This window comes from Panthera leo, chromosome C2, assembly GCF_018350215.1.
Source record: "Panthera leo isolate Ple1 chromosome C2, P.leo_Ple1_pat1.1, whole genome shotgun sequence".
Lineage (NCBI taxonomy): Eukaryota > Metazoa > Chordata > Mammalia > Carnivora > Felidae > Panthera > Panthera leo.
The window spans coordinates 140,107,020-140,127,969 of NC_056687.1; the positions used below are offsets into that span (position 1 = coordinate 140,107,020).

A 20,950-nucleotide genomic window follows, 5' to 3' on the forward strand; every position below is an offset into this window, starting at 1 on the left:
TCAGCATTTGCTATTGTACTTTTAAATTTCATCTACGCTAGTAAGTATGCTGTGGTATCTTGTGATTTTAATTTTCATTTCTTAATGCCTAAAAAAGTAGAATATCTTTACATGTACCTATTTGCCTTCTGCATAGCCTCTTTGTTAAAGTGTCAGTTAAGTAATTTACTTTTTTTTTCCACTTAAAAATTTTTTTAATGTTTATGTATTTTTGAGACAGAGAGACAAGAGACAGAGTGTGAGCAGAGGAAGGGCAGAGAGAGAGACACAGAATCTGAAGCAGGCTCCAAGCTCCAAGCTGTCAGCACAGAGCCTGATGTGGGGCTTGAACCCATGAACTGTAAGATCATGACCTGAGCCGAAGTTGGACGTTCAACAGACTGAGCCACCCAGGCACCCCCATTTTTCCACTTTTTTAAAAAAGATTTTGTTTTTAAGTAATCTCTGCACCCAAAATGGGGCTCAAACTTACAAGAGTCACGCTGGAGATCAAGAGTCACGTGCTCTCTTGATTGAGCCAGCCAGGTGCCCCAGTAATTTGCTCATTAAAATTTGGGTTGTTTGGTTTCTTACTGTTGATTTCTGAGGGTTCTTTATATATTCTTGATATAAATTGTTTGTTGGACGTATGATTTGCAAATATTTTCTCCTAGGGTGAAGCTTGTCTGATTCTTGCTATTTTAACACTGTTCATGGTTTATTTGTGCACAAGAGTTTTAAACTTTTATTTATACAAATTGTCAGTCTGCTTTTTTAATATCTCTTGTTAGTGTATTTCTTAAGAAGGATTATTGAAGTTACATCCACTTTCCTTTCTACCCTTGGAAAAATAATATTAAAAACCATCAATGTACATATTAAATTCTACATTTTTCCTATCTGATATCTGCTCCTTTCTCTCAAAAACTGAAATAACTTAGCATGTCTTCACTGCTTTCTCTCCTTTCCTCATGTTGTGAGGTAATTCCAGACTGCTATCTCATATCATCTTTTAGGTTCATTTTTGGTTCTTGTTTTTATTTTCCTTGAGGCATGTTGTCTAGATATTTTTTTCTCGAGAGAGTTCATAGGTTACAAACTTTCTGAGTTCTTGAATATTACAAAATTTTTCCCTCTCATTCTTTTTTTAAATTTTTATATATTTTATTATTTTTTTGAATATGAAATTGATTGTCAAATTGGTTTCCATACAACACACAGTGCTCATCCCAAAAGGTGCCCTCCTCAATACCCATCACCCACCCACCCTCCCCTCCCTCCCATCCCCCATCAACCCTCAGTTTGTTCTCAGTTTTTAAGAGTCTCTTATGCTTTGGCTCTCTCCCTCTCTAACCTCTTTTTTTTCTTCCCCTCCCCCATAGACATCTGTTAAGTTTCTCAGGATCCACATAAGAGTGAAAACATATGGTATCTGTCTTTCTCTGTATGACTTATTTCACTTAGCATCACACTCTCCAGTTCCATCCACGTTCTACAAAGGGCCAAATTTCATTCTTTCTTATTGCCATATAGTATTCCATTGTGTATATAAACCACAATTTCTTTATCCATTCATCAGTTGATGGACATTTAGGCTCTTTCCATAATTTGGCTATTGTTGAGAGTGCTGCTATAAACATTGGGGTACAAGTGCCACTATGCAACAGTACTCCTGTGTCCCTTGGGTAAATTCCTAGCAGTGCTATTGCTGGGTCATCGGTAGGTCTATTTTTAATTTTTTGAGGAAATTCCACACTGTTTTCCAGAGTGGCTGCACCAGTTTGCATTCCCACCAACAGTGCAAGAGGGTTCCCGTTTCTCCACATCCTCCCCAGCATCTATAGTTTCCTGATTTGTTCATTTTAGCCACTCTGACTGACATGAGGTGATATCTCAGTGTGGTTTTGATTTGTATTTCCCTGATGAGGAGCGACATTGAGCATCTTTTCGTGTGCCTGTTGGCCATCCGGATGTCTTCTTTAGAGAAGTGTCTATTCATGTCTTCTGCCTATTTCTTCACTGGATTATTTGTTTTTCGGGTGTGGAGTTTGGTGAGCTCTTTATGGATTTTGGATACTAGCCCTTTGTCCGATATGTCATTTGCAAATATCTTTTCCAATTCCGTTGGTTGCCTTTTAGTTTTTTGATTGTTTCCTTTGCTGTGCAGAAGCTTTTTATCTTCATGAGGTCCCATTAGTTCATTTTTGCTTTTAATTCCCTTGCCCTTGGGGATGTGTCAAGTAAGAATTTGCTGCGGCTGAGGTCAGAGAGGTTTTTTCCTGCTTTCTCCTCTAGGGTTTTGATGGTTTCCTGTCTCACATTCAGGTCCTTTATCCATTTTGAGTTTGTTTTTGTGAATGGTGTAAGAAAGTGATCTAGTTTCATCCTTCTGCATGTTGCTGTCCAGTTCTCCCAGCACCATTTGTTAAAGAGACTGTCTTTTTTCCAATGGATATTCTTTCCTGCTTTGTGAAAGATGAGTTGGCCATATGTTTGTGGGTCTAGTTCTGGGGTTTCTATTCTATTCCATTGGTCTGTGTGTCTGTTTTTGTGCCAATACCATGCTGTCTTGATGATGACAGCTTTGTAGCAGAGGCTAAAGTCTGGGATTGTGATGCCTCCTGCTTTGGTGTTCTTCCTCAAAATTACTTTGGCTATTCGGGGCCTTTTGTGGTTCCATACACATTTTAGGATTGCTTGTTCTAGCTTTGAGAAGAATGCTGGTGCAATTTTGATTGGGATTGCATTGAATGTGTAGATAGCTTTGGGTAGTATTGACATTTTAGCAATATTTATTCTTCCAACCCATGAGCACGGAATGTTTTTCCATTTCTTTATATCTTCTTCAATTTCCTTCATGAGCTTTCTATAGTTTTCAGCATACAGTTCTTTTACATCTTTGGTTAGGTTTATTCCTAGGTATTTTATGCTTCTTGGTGCAATTGTGAATGGGATCAGTTTCTTTATTTGTCTTTCTGTTGCTTCATTATTAGTGTATAAGAATGCAGCTGATTTCTGTACATTGATTTTGTATCCTGCGACTTTGCTGAATTCATGTATCAGTTCTAGCAGACTTTTGGTGGAGTCTATCGGATTTTCCATGTATAATATCGTGTCATCTGCAAAAAGTGAAAGCTTAACTTCATCTTTGCCAATTTTGATGCCTTTGATTTCCTTTTGTTGTCTGATTGCTGATGCTAGAACTTCCAACACTATGTTAAACAACAGCAGTGAGAGTGGACATCCCTGTCGTGTTCCTGATCGCAGGGAGAAAGCTCTCAGTTTTTCCCCATTGAGGATGATATTAGCTGTGGGCCTTTCATAAATGGCTTTTATGATGTTTAAATATGTTCCTTCTATCCCAACTTTCTCGAGTGTTTTTATTAAGAAAGGGTGCTGAATTTTGTCAAATGCTTTTTCTGCATCGATTGACAGGATCATATGGTTCTTATCTTTTCTTTTATTAATGTGATGTATCACATTGATTGATTTGCAAATGTTGAACCAGCCCTGCATCCCAGGAATGAATCCCACTTGATCATGGTGAATAATTCTTTTTATATGCTGTTGAATTCGATTTACTAGTATCTTACTGAGAATTGTTGCATCCATATTCATCAGGGATATTGGCCTGTAGTTCTCTTTTTTTACTGGGTCTCTGTCTGGTTTAGGAATAAAAGTAATGCTGGCTTCATCGAATGAGTCTGGAAGTTTTCCTTCCCTTTCTGTTTTTTGGAATAGCTTGCGAAGGATAGGTATTATTTCTGCTTTAAATGTCTGGTAGAATTCCCCTGGGAAGCCATCTGCTCCTGGACTCTTATTTGTTGGGAGTTTTTTGATAACTGATTCAATTTCTTCACTGGTTATGGGTCTGTTCAAGCTTTCTATTTCTTCCTGTTTGAGTTTTGGGAGTGTGTGGGTGTTTAGGAATTGTCCATTTCTTCCAGGTTGTCTAGTTTGTTGGCATATAATTTTTCATAGTCTTCCCTGATAATTGCTTGTATTTCTGAAGGATTGGTTGTAATAATTCCATTTCCATTCATGATTTTATCTATTTGAGTCATCTCCCTTTTCTTTTTGAGAAGCCTGGCTAGAGGTTTATCAATTTTGTTTATTTTTTCAAAAAACCAACTCTTGGTTTCGTTGATCTGCTCTACTGTTTTTTTAGATTCTATATTGTTAATTTTTCTCTGATCTTTATTATTCCTCTTCTTCTACTGGGTTTGGGGTGTCTTTGCTGTTCTGCTTCTATTTCCTTTAGGTGTGCTGTTAGATTTTGTATTTGGGATTTTTCTTGCCTCTTGAGATAGGCCTGGACTGCAATATATTTTCCTCTAAGGACTGCCCTCACTGTATCCCAAAGCATTTGGATTGTTGTATTTTCATTTTCATTTGTTTCCATATATTTCTTAATTTCTTCTCTAATTGCCTGGTTGACCCATTCATTCTTTAGTAGGGTGTTCTTTAACCTCCATGCTTTTGGAGGTTTTCCAGACTTTTTCCTGTGGTTGATTTCAAGCTTCATAGCATTGTGGTCTGAAAGTATGCATGGTATAATTTCAATTCTTGTAAACTTATGAAGGGCTGTTTTGTGACCCAGTATATGATCTATCTTGGAGAATGTTCCATGTGCACTCGAGAAGAAAGTATATGCTGTTGCTTTGGGATTCAGAGTTCTAAATATATCTGTCAAGTCCATCTGATCCAATGTATCATTCAGGGCCCTTGTTTCTTTATTGATCCTGTGTCTAGATGATCTATCCATTGTTGTAAGTGGAGTATTAAAGTCCCTTGCATTTACCACATTTTTATCAATAAGGTTCCTTATGTTTGTGAGTAATTGTTTTATATATTTGGGGGCTTCTGTATTTGGCTCATAGACATTTATAATTGTTAACTCTTCCTGATGGATAGACCCTGTAATTATTATATAATGCCTTTCTTCATCTCTTGTTACAGCCTTTAAAGTCTAGTTTGTCTGATATAAGTATGGCTATTCCAGCTTTCTTTTGACTTCCAGTAGCATGATAGTTCTCCATCCCCTCACTTTCAATCTGAAGGTGTCCTCAGGTCTAAAATGAGTCTCTTGTAGACAGCAAATAGACGGGTCTTGTTTTTTTATCCATTCTGATACCCTATGTCTTTTGGTTGGCGCATTTAGTCCATTTACATTCAGTGTTATTATAGAAAGATATGGGTTTAGAGTCATTGTGATGTGTGTAGGTTTCATGCTTGTAGTGATGTCTCTGGTACCTTGTCTCACAGGATCCCCCTTAGGATCTCTTGTAGGGCTGGTTTAGTGGTGACGAATTCCTTCAGTTTTTGTTTGTTTGGGAAGACCTTTATCTCTACTTCTATTCTAAATGACAGACTTGCTGGATAAAGGATTCTTGGCTGCATATTTTTTCTGTTCATCACATTGAAGATTTCCTGCCATTCCTTTCGGGCCTGCCAAGTTTCAGTAGATTAATCCATCACTAGTCTTATCAGTCTCCCTTTATATGTTAGAGCATGTTTATCCCTAGCTGCTTTCAGAATTTTCTCTTTATCCTTGTATTTTGCCAGTTTGATTACGATATGTCGTGCAGAAGATCGATTCAAGTTATGTCTGAAGGGAGTTCTCTGTGCCTCTTGGATTTCAATACCTTTTTCCTTCCCCAGATCAGTGAAGTTCTCAGCTATTATTTCTTCAAGTATGCCTTCAGCACCTTTCCCTCTCTCTTCCTCCTCTGGAATCCCAATTATGCGTATGTTACTACGTTTAATTGTGTCACTTAGTTCTCTAATTCTTCCCTCATACTCCCGGGTTTTTTTTATCTCTTTTTCTCAGCTGCCTCTTTTTCCATAATTTTATCTTCTAATTCACCTATTTTCTCCTCTGCCTCTTCAATCCAAGCTGTGGTCACCTCCGTTTTATTTTGTAGCTCATTTATAGCATTTTTTACCTCCTCCTGACTGTTTCTTAGTCCCTTGATCTCTGTAGTAATAGATTCTCTGCTGTTCTCTATACTTTTTTCAAGCCCAGTGATTAATTTTATGACTATTATTTTAAATTCATTTTCTGTTACATTGCAAAATCATTTTTGATCAGTTCGTTAGCTGTCGCTACTTCCTGGAGTTTCTTTTGAGGAGAATTCTTCCATTTCTTCATTTTGGATATTCCCTGGAGTGACGCAGAACTGCAGGGCTCTTCCTCTGTACTGTCTGGAGTAACTTGTGTTGGTGGGCGGGGCCGCGGTCAGACCTGATGTCTGCCCCCAGCCCACCGCTGGGGCCACAGTCAGACTGGTGTGTACCTTACCTTCCCCTCTCCCAGGGGCAGGACTCACTGTGGAATGGTGTGGCCCCTGTCTGTGCTACTTGCACATTGCCAGGCTTGTGGTGCTGCTTCGATGGGATCTGGTGTATTAGCCGGGTGGATCCGCAAGGTGCACAGAGTCGGGAGGGGCAGGCTCAGCTCGCTTTGCCTTCGGTGGTCCGCTTCGGGTCCCCTCATTCTTAAAAGACTAGAGAATTATTACAGGTCAAAAATAATTTCAAAATATTGTTCCATTGTCTTCTGCACCCAGTATTACAGTGAAGGATGCAATACCATCTGATTGATATGTACTGACTTATCTGTTTATTTTCTTTGAAAGTTTTAAGATTTTCTTTTTATCTTTGGTTTTCTTAAATGTCACCACAATATTCTAGGTGTTGGTCTTTAAAAAAATTATTTTATTTTATTTATGTATTTATTTATATATTTGAAATTTTTAAAAAAAATTCCCTTGTGACAGTTTGTGTCTCCTTTCAATTAAAAAACCCTTAGAGAGAGCCAAAGCATAAGAGACTCTTAAAAACTGAGAACAAACTGAGGGTTGATGGGAGGTGGGAGGGAGGGGAGGGTGGGTGATGGGTATTGAGGAGGGCACCTTTTGGAATGAGCACTGGGTGTTGTTTGGAAACCTATTTGACAATAAATTTCATATATTGAAAAAACCCATATATTCTTGGAAACCTTATTCTTTTATTTCTTGAAGTCAATTATCTTTCTAATTCAATATTTTTCGTATCTCCAACTCCTGTTATATGGGTATTGATTATTATGTTGCCTCTGAAATCCCCAGTTTTTAAATTTTTGCATATAAAAATGGCATCCAGCTCTTTTAGGTCCATAAAATCTATAGGCAAGAAGGCTATATGCTATTGTCATGGGTGTCCTTATAAATTAAGTGGGCTAATGGAACAAATAAAAAGAAAGCTTTAGTCTAATGATTTTGACAACATAGACAGTGTTAAGGTAACTGTCTAATACTATGGCTCTAACACTTGTTAATTGATATAACTACTGAAATTATCTTCCTTAGTAAATTTAAGTTTTGTAACAATTGAGACCGAAAGACTTTTTTGGAGGATAGGGTCGAGTTGATGTGGAAGTCTGTTTAGATTTCTCAATTTTATGCTTTTTTTCTTTTCTTTTCTTTTCTTTTCTTTTCTTTTCTTTTCTTTTCTTTCTTTTTCTTTTCTTTTCTTTTCTTTTCTTTTCTTTTCTTTTCTTTTCTTTTTTTTTAAGTCTCCAAATAGGACTTCCACACTAAAGAAATTGCCTGGGGCAGGTTACTTATACATTTTCCTCACCACTAAAGTGAGGATTACTGGACTAGTGTGAAGTGAAAATTGGATAATAAGAGTATTTTTTAAATTGAAGTATATTTTTAATTTTTAATTTGGTTATTCCATTTTATGAACAAGGAGAATTTCTCAGTCTTTTCGTGAATTTATTCTTCTCTGATACCATGATCAAATATCATCAGAATGCAGTCCCCTAGCCAAAAGAGGAAGGAATTGTGATCAGGCACTGACTTTTGGTATAGCTTTAAGTCAACAATTTACTGTGCATTTATAGTTTTTACCAGGTCTCAGTGGATTGCCTTTAGTATTAGCCTGATCCATGTAAGCCTCCTCAGTGAATATGCTGAGAACCTTAGACTCCTAGAAATGATTATAATAGCCAGAGTTTATTGAACATCAACAATATCCCAGATAAAGCACTAATAACTATGTATCCATTGTCTCAATAATCTTGATAACCCTATGATGAAGATAGTATATTATACCCATTTTCAAGATGAGGAAAGTAAGGACCTTGCACAGGGCCCTATTTCTTTTACACAGCAGTTAGGAATCGAACTCAGATAGTTTGCAGCGTCCGTACTCTTTAACATTATGCTGTGCTGACAGGCATTGATAATATAAGAAACAGTTTTTGAAATGAATATATATCATTTGCACAAAAACGTGAAGCTCTATTTATAATTCCTCAGGATGCTGGCAGTTCATCCTATATAGCATTTGAAAGCCCTTCAAAACAACAACTTTATAATTTGGCTTCATCCCACATATATTTTTTAATATTTATTTATTTATTTATGTATTTATTAATGTTTATTAGTTTTGAGATAGAGACAGAGGGCAAGCAGGGAAGGGGCAGAGGGAGAGGGAGACACAGAATGCGAAGCAGGCTCCAGGCTCTGAACTGTCAGCACAGAGCCTGTTGTGGGGCTCAAACCCACAGACCACGAGATCGTGACCTGAGCTGAAGTTGGATGTTTAACCGACTGCGCCACCCAGGCGCCCCACCACATATATTTTTTAAAGTCTACTTATTTTGAGAGAGCGAGCAAGAGCACGTGAGCGTGGGTGGGGGAGGACGGAGAGAGAGAACCTAAAGCAGGCTCCACGCTGGCAGTGTGGTGCCAGATCCCATGAACTGTGAGATCATGACCTGAGCGGATACTAAGAGTCAGAGGCTTAACTGACTGAGTCATCCAGGTGCCCCCTCATCCCGTGTATTTGCACGGTATTCCCAATGCTCCCCAGAATGCACCCTTTCTGTATTGTTGGGAATCTTTTCTGACATTCAACATATGATATGCTCTGTTGGCCACAGTGCATGTGAATCATCATTGTAGGTGATATGACAACCTGGGTTGCTTTTAGGCTACATGTGGATGAATTTGAATGGGACACTTTCTTGAGGGGATTTTTCTTATAGAATCTACTCTGAATACATGACATGCGTATGTGGCCCATAGTTCCTGCGTGAGTTGGTATGTGTTTCCTTTGCTTGCTGATCCTGCAACGACATCTCACAGAAAACATTACAATTGCTCCTTTGGCTTCTCTGATTTAAAGCAGTTTTCTTCCATAGGGTACTGTGTATATTAAGCTTAGTTAAGAGGTCTGTTGGAAAAATATTCTTAGGCCTCTACTTTGTTTGCTTCAAGATAGGATAGAAGCCTTCATTGGCACGAGTTCTGTGAAGACTTGCTAACTGATGGGAGCTGTGGTAAGCAAAAAAGTCCACTCAGTTTCTGGGGTGGAGACTGGATTAATTGCTTGTCAGGAGTTCTTGAGAAAGAATGGGCCACATACAGTTCATTTTTGTCATTAGAGAAGAGACTTAGGAGCCACTAACTTTTTAAAAAAGTTTTTTAAATGTTTTTTTTTAGTTTTGAGACAGAGAGAGACAGGGCATGAGCAGGGGAGGGGCAGAGAGAGAGGGAGACACAGAATCTGAAGCAGGCTCCAGGCTCTGAGCTGTCAGCACAGAGCCCGACGTGGGGCTTAAACTCAAACCATGAGATCATGACCTGAGCCAAAGTCGGACACTTAAGTGACTGAGCCACCCAGGCGCCCCTGGAGCCACTAACTTTTGACTGTTCTTCAGGGGTACTCAACACAAGGCCTTAATTGGTACAAAGCTTCTCTGTGATCCCTCCTTTGTCTGGTTGTCAATATGTGGATGATGAGATTACAGGACCCCAAAATTCTAAAACTAGTGAGTACTAATCCATAGGATACTCTGGAATGTGGGGTGACATGGTTAAACAGGAACATAATGATTATGTGCAGAAGGGGATGCCAATGAAGGTGGCAAGCTCATGGCTGACAGTAATTGGTCAGGGTTCTTCTGGTAGAAAAGCATTCTGATTTTCTTTTCTTGTCTCCTCACTTAATGTAGGTTAAGTTCAGAAATGGGGGAGGGAGTCCTGAGGTGTTGCCTGGCTTCTGATCTATCCTGTTGGCTCTTCTTCTCTCTCATGGGCTCTCATCTTTGTGTCTACTTGATTTACTCCTTATTTTGTGTTGCTTCCAAGCTCTTTGATGGTGGTTGCCTTTAACATGTGTAGAAAAAAATGAGTAAATAAATGAGAAGAGGAGAGGATTTTGCCGGCACTACCCTACAATCAGGGGTTCTTGGTCTGAGGACACAAAGGTGGTTCAACCTGTGGATGTTTTCAGTCATGAGCAGGTCAGGACTCCAGACCAGACCAACTGATTCAGAAACTGGGTGGGGCTACGGCCTCTGCAGTTTTGAAATGGTCTCCAGGTGATTCTGATGTTCACGTCTGATTGGAAACAGCTGCCCTAGATCCATGGTTCTCAAACTTGGTTTTGCATCAGAATCACCTGGTAGGTTTGTTAAACCACAGATTTTGGGGCTCCACCCCCAGAATTTCAACAGACCTGAGATGGAGCCCAGGAATTAGGTTTCTGACCAGTTCCCACGTGATACTGACCCTGCCGGTCTGGGGCCCCCACTCTGAGGACCATTGCCCAAGATTTTTGTAACAGCTATGATGAGAAGTTGTGTATTAACAGTACTCAGTAGTTAGCTGCCCATTAAATCAAAATACTGATGCCTGAGTCTTACTCTCTAATCACAACTGAAATTCCATGGGAAGAGCCAGGACGTCTTTTGTTTGTAAAATTTCCCCAGCTGATTAAGCACAGTGAGGTGTGAGAAATACTACTCTAGACCTTTGCTGCTCTGAGCGTGGGACCAGTAGCACTGGCATCATCATCACTTGGGAGCTTGTTAGGAATGTAGAACCTCATTCCTCCCCTTGGACCTACAAAATTTGCATTTTGATAAGATACATGTAGACACATTAAAGATTGAGAAGCACTGCTCTAGAGAACTACTGTTCATCTTCGATGCTCATGGAATAATTTGTTTCTTATCTCTGAAGCTGGAATGCAAGTTCCCTAAGGGTTGGCTTCTTGGCTAATTCATCCTCAGCCCAGAGTACCTAGCATAGTGGGTTTTTTTGTTTTGTTTTTGTTTTTGTTTTGCACATGGAGCTGCTCAATAAATACTTTTGAATAAATGAATTTTCCTTTTGTTGGAATTTGACACCCATCCTCATCTACAAAGTGCAACCACACTCTTTCTACTGCTGGCTATGCTTTTGCCCACCTCTCAGATAAGGGCCCTCGCATTGTCATATCATTTTAATTGCCCCCAAATATCATAGTATTAAGAAAAACCTCATGGGCAGGAGTCATTTCAGACATTCCTGAAGCTTTAAGAAAAAGCAACTGCGATGCTTCCACACAGACTCCACACATTGTGACCCAGAGGTTCACTTTGTGGGCCAAAGTGAACCTTTGCTCTCACATAAACTAACATTCTTCTTGGAGTTCCCATAACTGCACACAGTTACATGTACTGAGTGTCTTCCCTTAGAATTTCAGGAGTGCTCCTCTGATCACTTTTTCTGATAATGTGTGGAACTTGAAACAAATTTAAAGATAATTTATCACTTGGCGCTGTTCATTCTCCTTATCTTGGCAGAGATTTCACATTTAGAAAAATTTTAACCTGGGAAATGGTCACACTGAACAACTTTAAGAATTACCAAATCTTGGGAGGTTTCTCCAAGTAGAGTGTGGTAGGAGAATAATGCCCCAACCCAAAGTCCTAATTGGTCTAGGTCATAATCCCCACCTGTGTAAACACGTGAATATGTTCCTTTACCTGGTAAAAGGGTCTTTGCAGATATGATTAAAGACCTTAAGATGGGGAGATAATCCTGACTTATCCCAGAGAACTGAATGTGATCACATGAGGCTTTAAAAGCAGGCAACCTTCTGGCTACAAGGAACTAGAGAGATAGCCGTGTAAGAACTTGACCACCCAAAAATGAAAAAAGGGGGCCATGAGCCAAGAAATGCAGGTGGTTTCTAGAAGCCGGAAAAGTAAGGAAACACATCCTCTCCTCGAGCCTCCAGAAAGGGACGCAGACCTGCTGACACCTTGATTTTAGCCTGCTGAGACCAGTGCTGGACATTTGACCCACAGAGCTATATGATAGCAAGTTTCATTTTTAAGGTACCAAATTCATGGTAACTTGTTACAGCAGAAACAGGAAACTAGTACAAAGAGTAAGACACTCTTTTCATTTCTAGGTATGTTAGGAGGTACAGACCAGGGTACAGGCATGTAATAAAGAGTCTGTTACATTCCTCTGCATCATCTAAATCTTCCCAGTTATCAGAAAATACTTTTATATTTTGGCATAAACTCTATTTCTATTTCTATTTCCTTCCTTCCCCTCCCCTAATGTGAAGTTCAGAAGATTGGAAGAGGATAGATGCGGTCCCATGTCCTCAAACACCTACTGCCAATCCAGGTCTCAAATTTCCATTATTAGAGACCCATGGCTTACATCTTCTTCAGTTTTCACGTGTTCCCTTCTGTCCCAAGCACTTAGACCTCCAGAGAGGTACCAGCTGTAAACTCTTCTGGGAGAATATGATGACTTTATCACTACATGTGGGAGTGATAGATTATGTGGGAAAAGTGAAGAGAGGTAAAGGAATAACCTCACTATCATCACAATTTTGTCAAGAGCTATTACCTAAAATAGTTAAAGAAATTTAAATGAGATGCTAAAGGGAAAATGTTTTTGTGCATATTTATTTAGTGCCCACCCTGTGCCGTGTGCTTTATTTTGGTGATCTCATTTAATCTTTCGACAACCCTGTGAACTGTCACATGTGGGGTTTTATTTTACCCAGCTTACAAGCCAGTAAGTTAATCTATTAATGTTGAAACTAGATTTTCCAGTGAGTTTTAGTCTCTTATTTCGGATGCTGGTAGATGAGACCTCTAGGTGAGAGACAAAGGATTTTATTATTCACGTTGCAGCAAACAGCATGAGCACCAGCATTTTGTGCCAGATCCCTTTGCGACCCAAGGTCCAGCGGGGCAAGCCAGTAGGGGTCCAGATGGATACTATGCCCACGGTATTTTTTTGTCATAGCTGGGGAACCCTGAGCTCTAGGAATCTACCACTTTTATAGGAAGTAGTGAGTGAGTAATCATGCTCTTTGTTCCTGAGGGAGACACCACCTCATCCCTCAAAGGTGCTTGCTGCAAATACAACCGTGAGAAATTGCCTGGGTGAAGAAACAACAGTTAGGGCCCAGCATTTTTGGTATACCCTACATGCCAGCTGTGAGCACGAGAGACTCGTGGAGAATTGTCTTTCCCAACACAAAATTTGTATTATTATCCCCATCTCACAAACAAGACATTTGAGGTGAAAGAAAGTTGAACAACTTGTCTAAGGACACAAGATGTAGTGAGGACAAGATTCAAATTCATATCTATAGTCAAAAGCCCATGGTCTTCCCATTATATGCTGCTGTCCACTGGGAAGACTACTGGAAAAATAATTACACCACAATATTTTTTAAATAATTAAAAAAATGTTTACTTAATTTTCAGAGAGAGAGAGAGAGAGAGAAAGCAGGGGAGAGGCAGAGAGAGACACACAGAATCCAAAGCAGGCTCCAGGCTCTGAGCTCTCAGCACAGAGCCCAATGCGGGACTTGAACTCATGGACCACGAGATCATGACCTGAGCCAAAGTTGGATGCTTAACCGAGTGAGCCACCCAGGCACCCCACACCACAATATGTTTTAATCATGAATTAATAAGATAACAAAAGCAAACAATATTTAAAAAAAAAGACTACAAGGTAGTAGGATTTTTGCTGGACATGTAAATAAATTTATTCATTCTTTTACAAACATTACTAAAAACTTTCTGTGTATCTTTTCTGTGGTAGGAAAGGATGGAGAGCATGAAGAGAAAGCAGGAGAAAAATGGGGAACAAGGAATGTTCTGGTAAGTGGAATGCCTCAGCACCACTTTGCACGATAGTGTTCTGAATTGCTGAACTCAAAACTCGAGACTGTAGAACTTCGACATCCAGAAAGGTTGCCTTTTCTGAACTCCTAATCACTTTAAATTGAAAGTCACTTCAGTCTCCTTCCTGTGGCTTCTCTGGATCTTTGGCTTCATTGAAGTGTAACCTGGGGAGTGTCTGTGGAAATTTATCGCGGCATTAAACAAGAAGATACATTTGATTCAGAAATACCGAGTCTTCTGTTTAAAGTCCAAATGTTAAAAGACACTTAGAATAAATTTTAATGTGAGTCGTTGGAAGGATCCTTTCCATTTGAACTCTGTACTCATGCAAAAGGACAAACTCATTAAGTTCTCAAAAGTCTCCAAGGAAGATGGTGATAATTGAGCGCTAAACTGTGGCACTTCCAGGTTTCTGCTAAAAGCTGAGAATGTAAAAACTATTTGATCCTTTGACATCACTTATCTGAACACATTATTATCATAAACAATTATGGTTGTAGACACTGGAGCAGAGAAATTCTCAGCTTTTGGAAAGCCTAGGGAAAATGGTAAGTGTGACGTCTTCTGCCTACCCGGTTCCTGTCTTTTCTATTGACCTCATCTTTTGATTTTATATTCCTTTAGGCTTAACTCCTAGAGATCTTTGTCTGGAATCCAGTCTACATTGAAAGTCAAAAAAGCAAATAACATGCTTGTGTATCTGTGTGTATACAAATGTCTACAAGGATATTTATCTACCCAAATGTTAGCTCTTGGTTGTCACCGGGTCGTGGGGTCACAGGCATTCTTAGTGTCCTCAGCTGAGGTTGGGTTGCCTGCCATGGAGAAGGACTTTTCTCCTTGCCTCTGGCTTTCCATTTTGCAGTTTGTTTCACCCTGTGTTGTGTTCTTTCGTCCCACATACAGCACATGAGCGCCTCTTCCTCAGTGCTGATGTGTGGGTGTTTGGTGGTGAGAGAGGAAGGGAAAGGTGGGCATGTGAAAGCAACTGGGGGTGCCAGCCTGGGCAGGAGACCTTCCCTTACATCTCTTAGGGTGTTCGAAGGCGTAGGACTGTCGTTTCTTTTGGCCTGCAGGCCTTTCTTTCTGTTAATTCATTTGACAGTAATTTACTGAGTGATCTCATGTGCCAAGTACTTCCTAGGTACTAGGGATCTAGCAGCAGACAAAGCAAATTTCCTTCTTTCATGGAGTTTACATTCTAGCAGACAATCGAAAAATTTAAAACCCTAAAATATGATATGTCACATTATGATAAATGATGGGGAAGAAAAATAAAATGGGGTGAAGCAGGTGGAAAGTGAGGGGGGGTGAAGGTGAAGGAGCTGTTTTCTATCAGTGAAGAGGAAGAGCCTCTCTGATGAGGGGTTGAGTAAAGACCCGAAGGAAACAAGGGAAGGAGCTGCTATTCCAGGCTGAGGGAACAGCATACAAGGTCGCAAGGTGTGTATGTCCTTTGGCTCTTTAAGGAGCAGAAGATACGTTGATGTATCAGGGTAGAGTTAGTGTGCTGGGCAGTGTCGAAAAGGACGGAGTGGTATCTGGGTCTCAGGCCACGTGCAGCCTTGCTGTCCACAGTGTGGTGATCTATAGATTTTACTTGAGTGACAAAGAAAGCCACTGAGGAATTTTCCGAGGTGGGGTGGGGGAAGTGACCTGATACACTTTAGAAGAACCATTTGCTATCTTGTCTACTACAATTTATTTGAATATGCTAGACAGTGAGTTCCAACACTTAATGACCTCTTTTTCATTAAGTGTTGAAGAAATACATCTTTAATATGTTACTGGGTGTATTTGAGAATTATATTCAGTGTTGCGATATATCAGGAAGTGATGCTTTCCGAAGCAGAAAATAACCAGAGAGATGAAGGAGGCCATTGGCCCTTATCTAACTGATGGACACAAATCTTAGTTCCGAGTACAGGTGTGTGGGAAAGGTAACTATTTTCCTATAAGTATATGATAAACATACTCCTAGTATGATCTCCTTTATGCTGGGAGTTTCCTTTTATATCTGGGTCTCACATAAGTTAGAGGGTTAGGATGCATCATAGCAGCGATTCTCTGAGTGTGGTCGCCAGAGCAGCGATATCAACATCACCTGAGAACTTGTTAGAAATGTAGATTCTTAGTCCCCACCCCAGAGTTGCTGAACCCGAATCTGTATGCCAGCAGGCTTTCCAAGGGAACTCTAATGCACGTGAAAATTTGAGAATAACCCCATTATGTTGTCACGTCATGCGTAGGGCTTCTGGTCTGTGTTGTCATCAGTCCACAGGGACATCACTGAGCCCTCTGGTGTTCCGTTGTGGATGCACGTGGGGCCCAGCTTTGTCCCTCATTCCTTCCTGACCTCACGCTCTTTCCAATCAAGTTCTTCCTCTCTCGGCTAATTTCTGTGCCGTTCTTAGGTACACTGCCTGCAAGGATTCTACTGCTGCTATCTCAAATTTGGCTATGGGAAATTTTGTGGTGTTATTGAAACTCAGGCTACTTAGGGGCCTCTTATCTTCACAAAATTATCCTGCCACTCCCTTTTTACTTTGTGTCTTGGGGAACTGGTCCCCACATGTCCATTTTTCTTAAGGAGTCTTGGTGTTTTCATAGCCTCAGCCCAAGAAGGGGAGTCCAAGTTTTCTCTATTCTCAGGTTGCCCAAACTTAGCTGAATTTTGTGTTCCTGCAGTGGGCTCCTAGATGGGACACCTTCAGGATTTCGTCTCAGGATCCACTAGTGTCTGAGCTCATTTCACTTGCCATCTCCCCTTAGTAGTTGAGGAAATGCTTCCTAGGTTCAGGCAAGAAAATTTGCCTTGCTTTAGAAGTAACTCACCTAGGAGCTCCTGGGTGGTTCAGTTGGTTAAGCATCTGACTCTTGATTTTGGCTTAGGTCATGATCTCATGGTTCATGAGTTAGAGCCCCACATCGGGCTCTGTGTTGACCATGCAGAGCCTGCTTGGGATTCTCTGTCTCTTTTTCTCTTCCCCTCCCCTGCTCTTTCACTCTTTCTCAAAAATAAATAAATGAACATTAAAAAAAAAAAAAAAGTAATTCACCTATAGTACAGGCCATCCATCATCAAAGTAGAAAAAGAGACTTTGGGGGACGCCTGGGTGGCTCAACCGGTTGAGCGTCTGACTTTAGCTCAGGTCATGATCTCACGGTCTATGAGTTCGAACCCTGTGTCGGGCTCTGTGCTGACAGCTCAGAGCCTGGACCTTGCTTTGGATTCTGTGTCTCCTTCTCTCTCTGCACCTCTCCTGCTCACACTCTGTCTCTCTCTCTCAAAAATAAATGAACATTAAAAAAAAAATTTTTTTAAAGAAAAAGGGACTTTAGGAAAAGATTGCAAACAGGATTTTCTCTCCATCTTCACGGGTCCAGTGAACCAGGATGCTGCCCTTTGTTTTCTGACTGCTTTATTTATTTATTTATTTATTTATTATAAATTTTTTAAAATGTTCATTTATTTCTGAGAGAGAGAGAGAGAATGAGTATGCGCCTGTGAGTGGGGGAGTGGCAGAGAGAGAGGGAGACACAGAATCTGAAGCAGGTCCCAGGCTCTGAGCTGTCAGCACAGAGCCCGACGTGAGGCTCTAACTCATGAACTGTGAGATCATGTCCTGAGACAAAGTTGGATCTTCAACTGACTGAGCCATCCAGGTGCCCCAGGAATCCGATCATTTATATGTTAAGTCTGCTTTTTTGGGGTCCTCATTAGTTTGCAACAGTTAAAGTATATTAGGTATTGTAAGTATAAAGGCCTTGTTAACATGAATGCAAATGAATGAATGAAATTTTGTATTTTGTTTTGAGCTGATCTGGATGATCAAAAATGATTTCTGATAAGTTTTAAAATTAACTTTGCAACGAAGCCAAAAATTTAAAAAAAATAATAAAAATTTTGTTTACTTCTGAGAATAAATTTCAGAACCCTCAAGGGATTCTTGGGATCAACTTAAGAATTTATTTTTCTTTCGGGCACCTGGGTGGCTCAGTTGGTTGAGCGTCCAACTTTGGCTCAGATCATGATCTGATCTCAGATCATGTGGTTGACGAGTTCCAGCCCTGTGTGGGGCCCTGTGCTGACAGCTCAGAGCCTGGAGCCTGCTCTGGATTCTGTGTCTCCCTCTCTCTCTGCCCCTCCCCCCACTCATGCTTTGTCTCTCTCTGTCTTAAAAATAAACACTTAAAATAATTTAAAAAAAGAATTTACTTTGTTTGAATTTCTGGGGCCAGTAGTTTTATTAAAAAAATTTTTTTTAAATGTTAATCTTTGAGAGAGAGAGAGAGAGACAGAGTGTGAGTGGGGGAGGGGCAGAGAGAGAGGGAGACACAGAATCCCAAGCAGGCTCCAGGTTCTGAGCTGTCAGCACAGAACCAGACGCAGGGCTCAAACTCACGAACGTCGAAATCATGACCTGAGCGGAAGTCGGATGCTTAACGGACTGAGCCACCCAGGAGCCCCTCAGTAGTTTTGTTTTTATGTGCCACGGAATCACATTCTCTGGAGCTGTGGCACTGCCTGCCCCTCCTCCCACCCCATTTTTCCTGTCTGTATGAAACGTATTTGTGCATTTTTTTTCCAGGGGGAGAGTATAGTCTTATTTCTGGAAGGAAAGGAGCTTGTACTTGGATGTGAAATGAAAGGGTTCCTAGGGAGGATGAGGCTGATTGAAGTTGAAAGCTTTTTATGACAAGCTGGATGTCATTAATCCTTGTAAATATGTGATTTGTAATCACTATTTTGGAGGAAAAAGTTACACCAGCTCATTTTTAGTCTTGCTGTAATCCATGGTAATTTGGAGTGGTCAGAATCTAATCATGTCCACTTCTGATAGACTTTCAAAATAAGGCATCTTCTTAGCTCTCAAGCCTCACGAGGCCCCCACGTAGAAGGAGCTGGGAACGTACAGCACAACCTCAAAATACAAGTCCCCGTTCTGTCATAAGGCACCGGACTGCCCCATAGTGTACTTTTTATTCTCCAGATACCTTTCCACAGTGGACAACCAGGACTTTCGCTAACATGAAAGCTGATTAAAAGTGTTTTGAAATGTAGGAGAGGGATTAATTCCTTGCAAAATATTTTTTAAAAGTTCTGTTCTTTTCTAATCTATGAATTGTTGGAGAAGCTTCTCAGACTGTCTCCTGGCTATGGGTTTTGTGTGTGTGTGTGTGTGTGTGTGTGTGTGTGTGTGTGTGTGTGTGTGTTTTGGCTACATCATTACTCAAGTCAAGCTGATTAAGACTAATTTTGGTTAAAATAAATTCATGCCGGGCAGACAACCAATGTGCAGAGTCTCAACCAGAGGCAATTAAAGTGAGATTCATGTTATGATGGAGACTTAATAATAACAGCTGCAGTATTTGACATAATTGTGATGAACCAATGGCAACATAATGTTCCCAGTGTGTCAGACCATCCTAGAATTTATTTGCTATATTTTATCTCACTTTAGAGTTGCTCTTTGATTCTGACACATCATGCTCCCTGGTAATGGTTTCAGATCAGCCTGTCTGATTCATGGCAGCACAGAGAAGGTTTTCTCAGGAGCTAGTAGGATGATAGCTGAAAAAAAACACGGAGAGACAGATGGTAGGCTTTATTTTACTGGCTTATCTGCTTTTGTGGAGAAGGATTATACATTAAAAGTAAGCAGCACCAGAAGTCACATCTAACTGAGGTTCATCTCACATATTTCCCTGTGGGGAACTTAAAATACAGCATGAGGGACAGCCTAAAACCAGAGCAGGTAGGGGAAATAGACCCCCGAGGACGTGTTCATGATGTGATATGGGGCTGAAGTGGATCTGAGAGGTCATTTGCTTTGACACATCTAGCCTTCTTGCTACCTTGTCGTCGGGGAAGAGTTTAGTCTTTGCTTAAGCACCTTAGGTGATAGGGAACTCTCTATTTCTACTTCTAGACAGTGTAACCGTGACATAATTCTTCCTTCTTTTGAGTTGATATTGACTTCTGAGTAATTTCATTCATTAATCCTGGCTAGGCTCTTCGGAAATAACAGAGAACAAATTGATTTCCTGTTCTACCTGGCAAGTATCTTGAATCTGAGCTAGAATGACATGTCTTCCACAAGCTAAATGTTCCTTGGATCATTCCCCATATCAAATGATTGGGTCCTGGCTCATAAGCCCTCTGAATTAGAGGAACTTGGAAGAGACGGAAATAGTTGAGTTTAAATTTGCTTAACCCACTTACATGGCACAAACATTTTGAATATTCAATACCAGGCTGATAAAAATAAGAGTCTTGTTAACTTGGTTTTAAAGAATAAAGAGGGGCGCCTGGGTGGCGCAGTCGGTTAAGCGTCCGACTTCAGCCAGGTCACGATCTCACGGTCCGTGAGTTCGAGCCCCGCGTCAGGCTCTGGGCTGATGGCTCAGAGCCTGGAGCCTGTTTCCGATTCTGTGTCTCCCTCTCTCTCTGTCCCTCCCCCGTTCATGCTCTGTCTCTCTCTGTCCCAAAAATAAATAAACGTTGAAAAAAAAAATTAAAAAAAAAAAAAAAAAAAAAGAATAAAGAAGGAGTAGGGGCAGCAAAAGGCCATCTCCCCCTTCTTGTCACAGGCAGCACAGCCTTAGGTCTGGGGCCCGTCTCTGCAGAACTTGACTAATACTCAGGAGTCTCAGTGGTTCTATCCTGACCTTTTAATTGAAGTTGACCCACCCATTGATCACTCCAGGCTAGGCTTATAAATGCAAACATTTCTAGAAGAGAGGTTTCCAGAACTCTGATGGAGGTTTAGTGATCTGTCAATCTATTGAGACAAAGATTTGCTTGGGGACTTTGGGGTGGGTGTGTGGGTAGACCAATTCAGCCCGAGCCTTTTCTCTCCTTTCTTAACATGTTGGAGTTTCACATTTGATATTACTGATTGAAAAATACTTCTGCAACTGGAAGACTGTTTTACCAACCAGGATGGTCTACCTCTTTCTTTTCTTCCCCTCGTCATCTTC

At 40.5% G+C, this 20,950-nt stretch overlaps 1 long non-coding RNA gene across 1 annotated transcript in view; it reads left to right on the forward strand.

Moving 5' to 3' along the window:
• LOC122198609 overlaps window positions 1–20,950 on the forward strand; it is a 53,415-nt gene that overhangs the window by 23,352 nt on the left and 9,113 nt on the right. The window contains exon 2 of the long non-coding RNA XR_006193055.1: window positions 13,884–13,942. This is a non-coding gene — a long non-coding RNA (uncharacterized LOC122198609). The remainder of the gene's footprint in view (window positions 1–13,883; window positions 13,943–20,950) is intronic.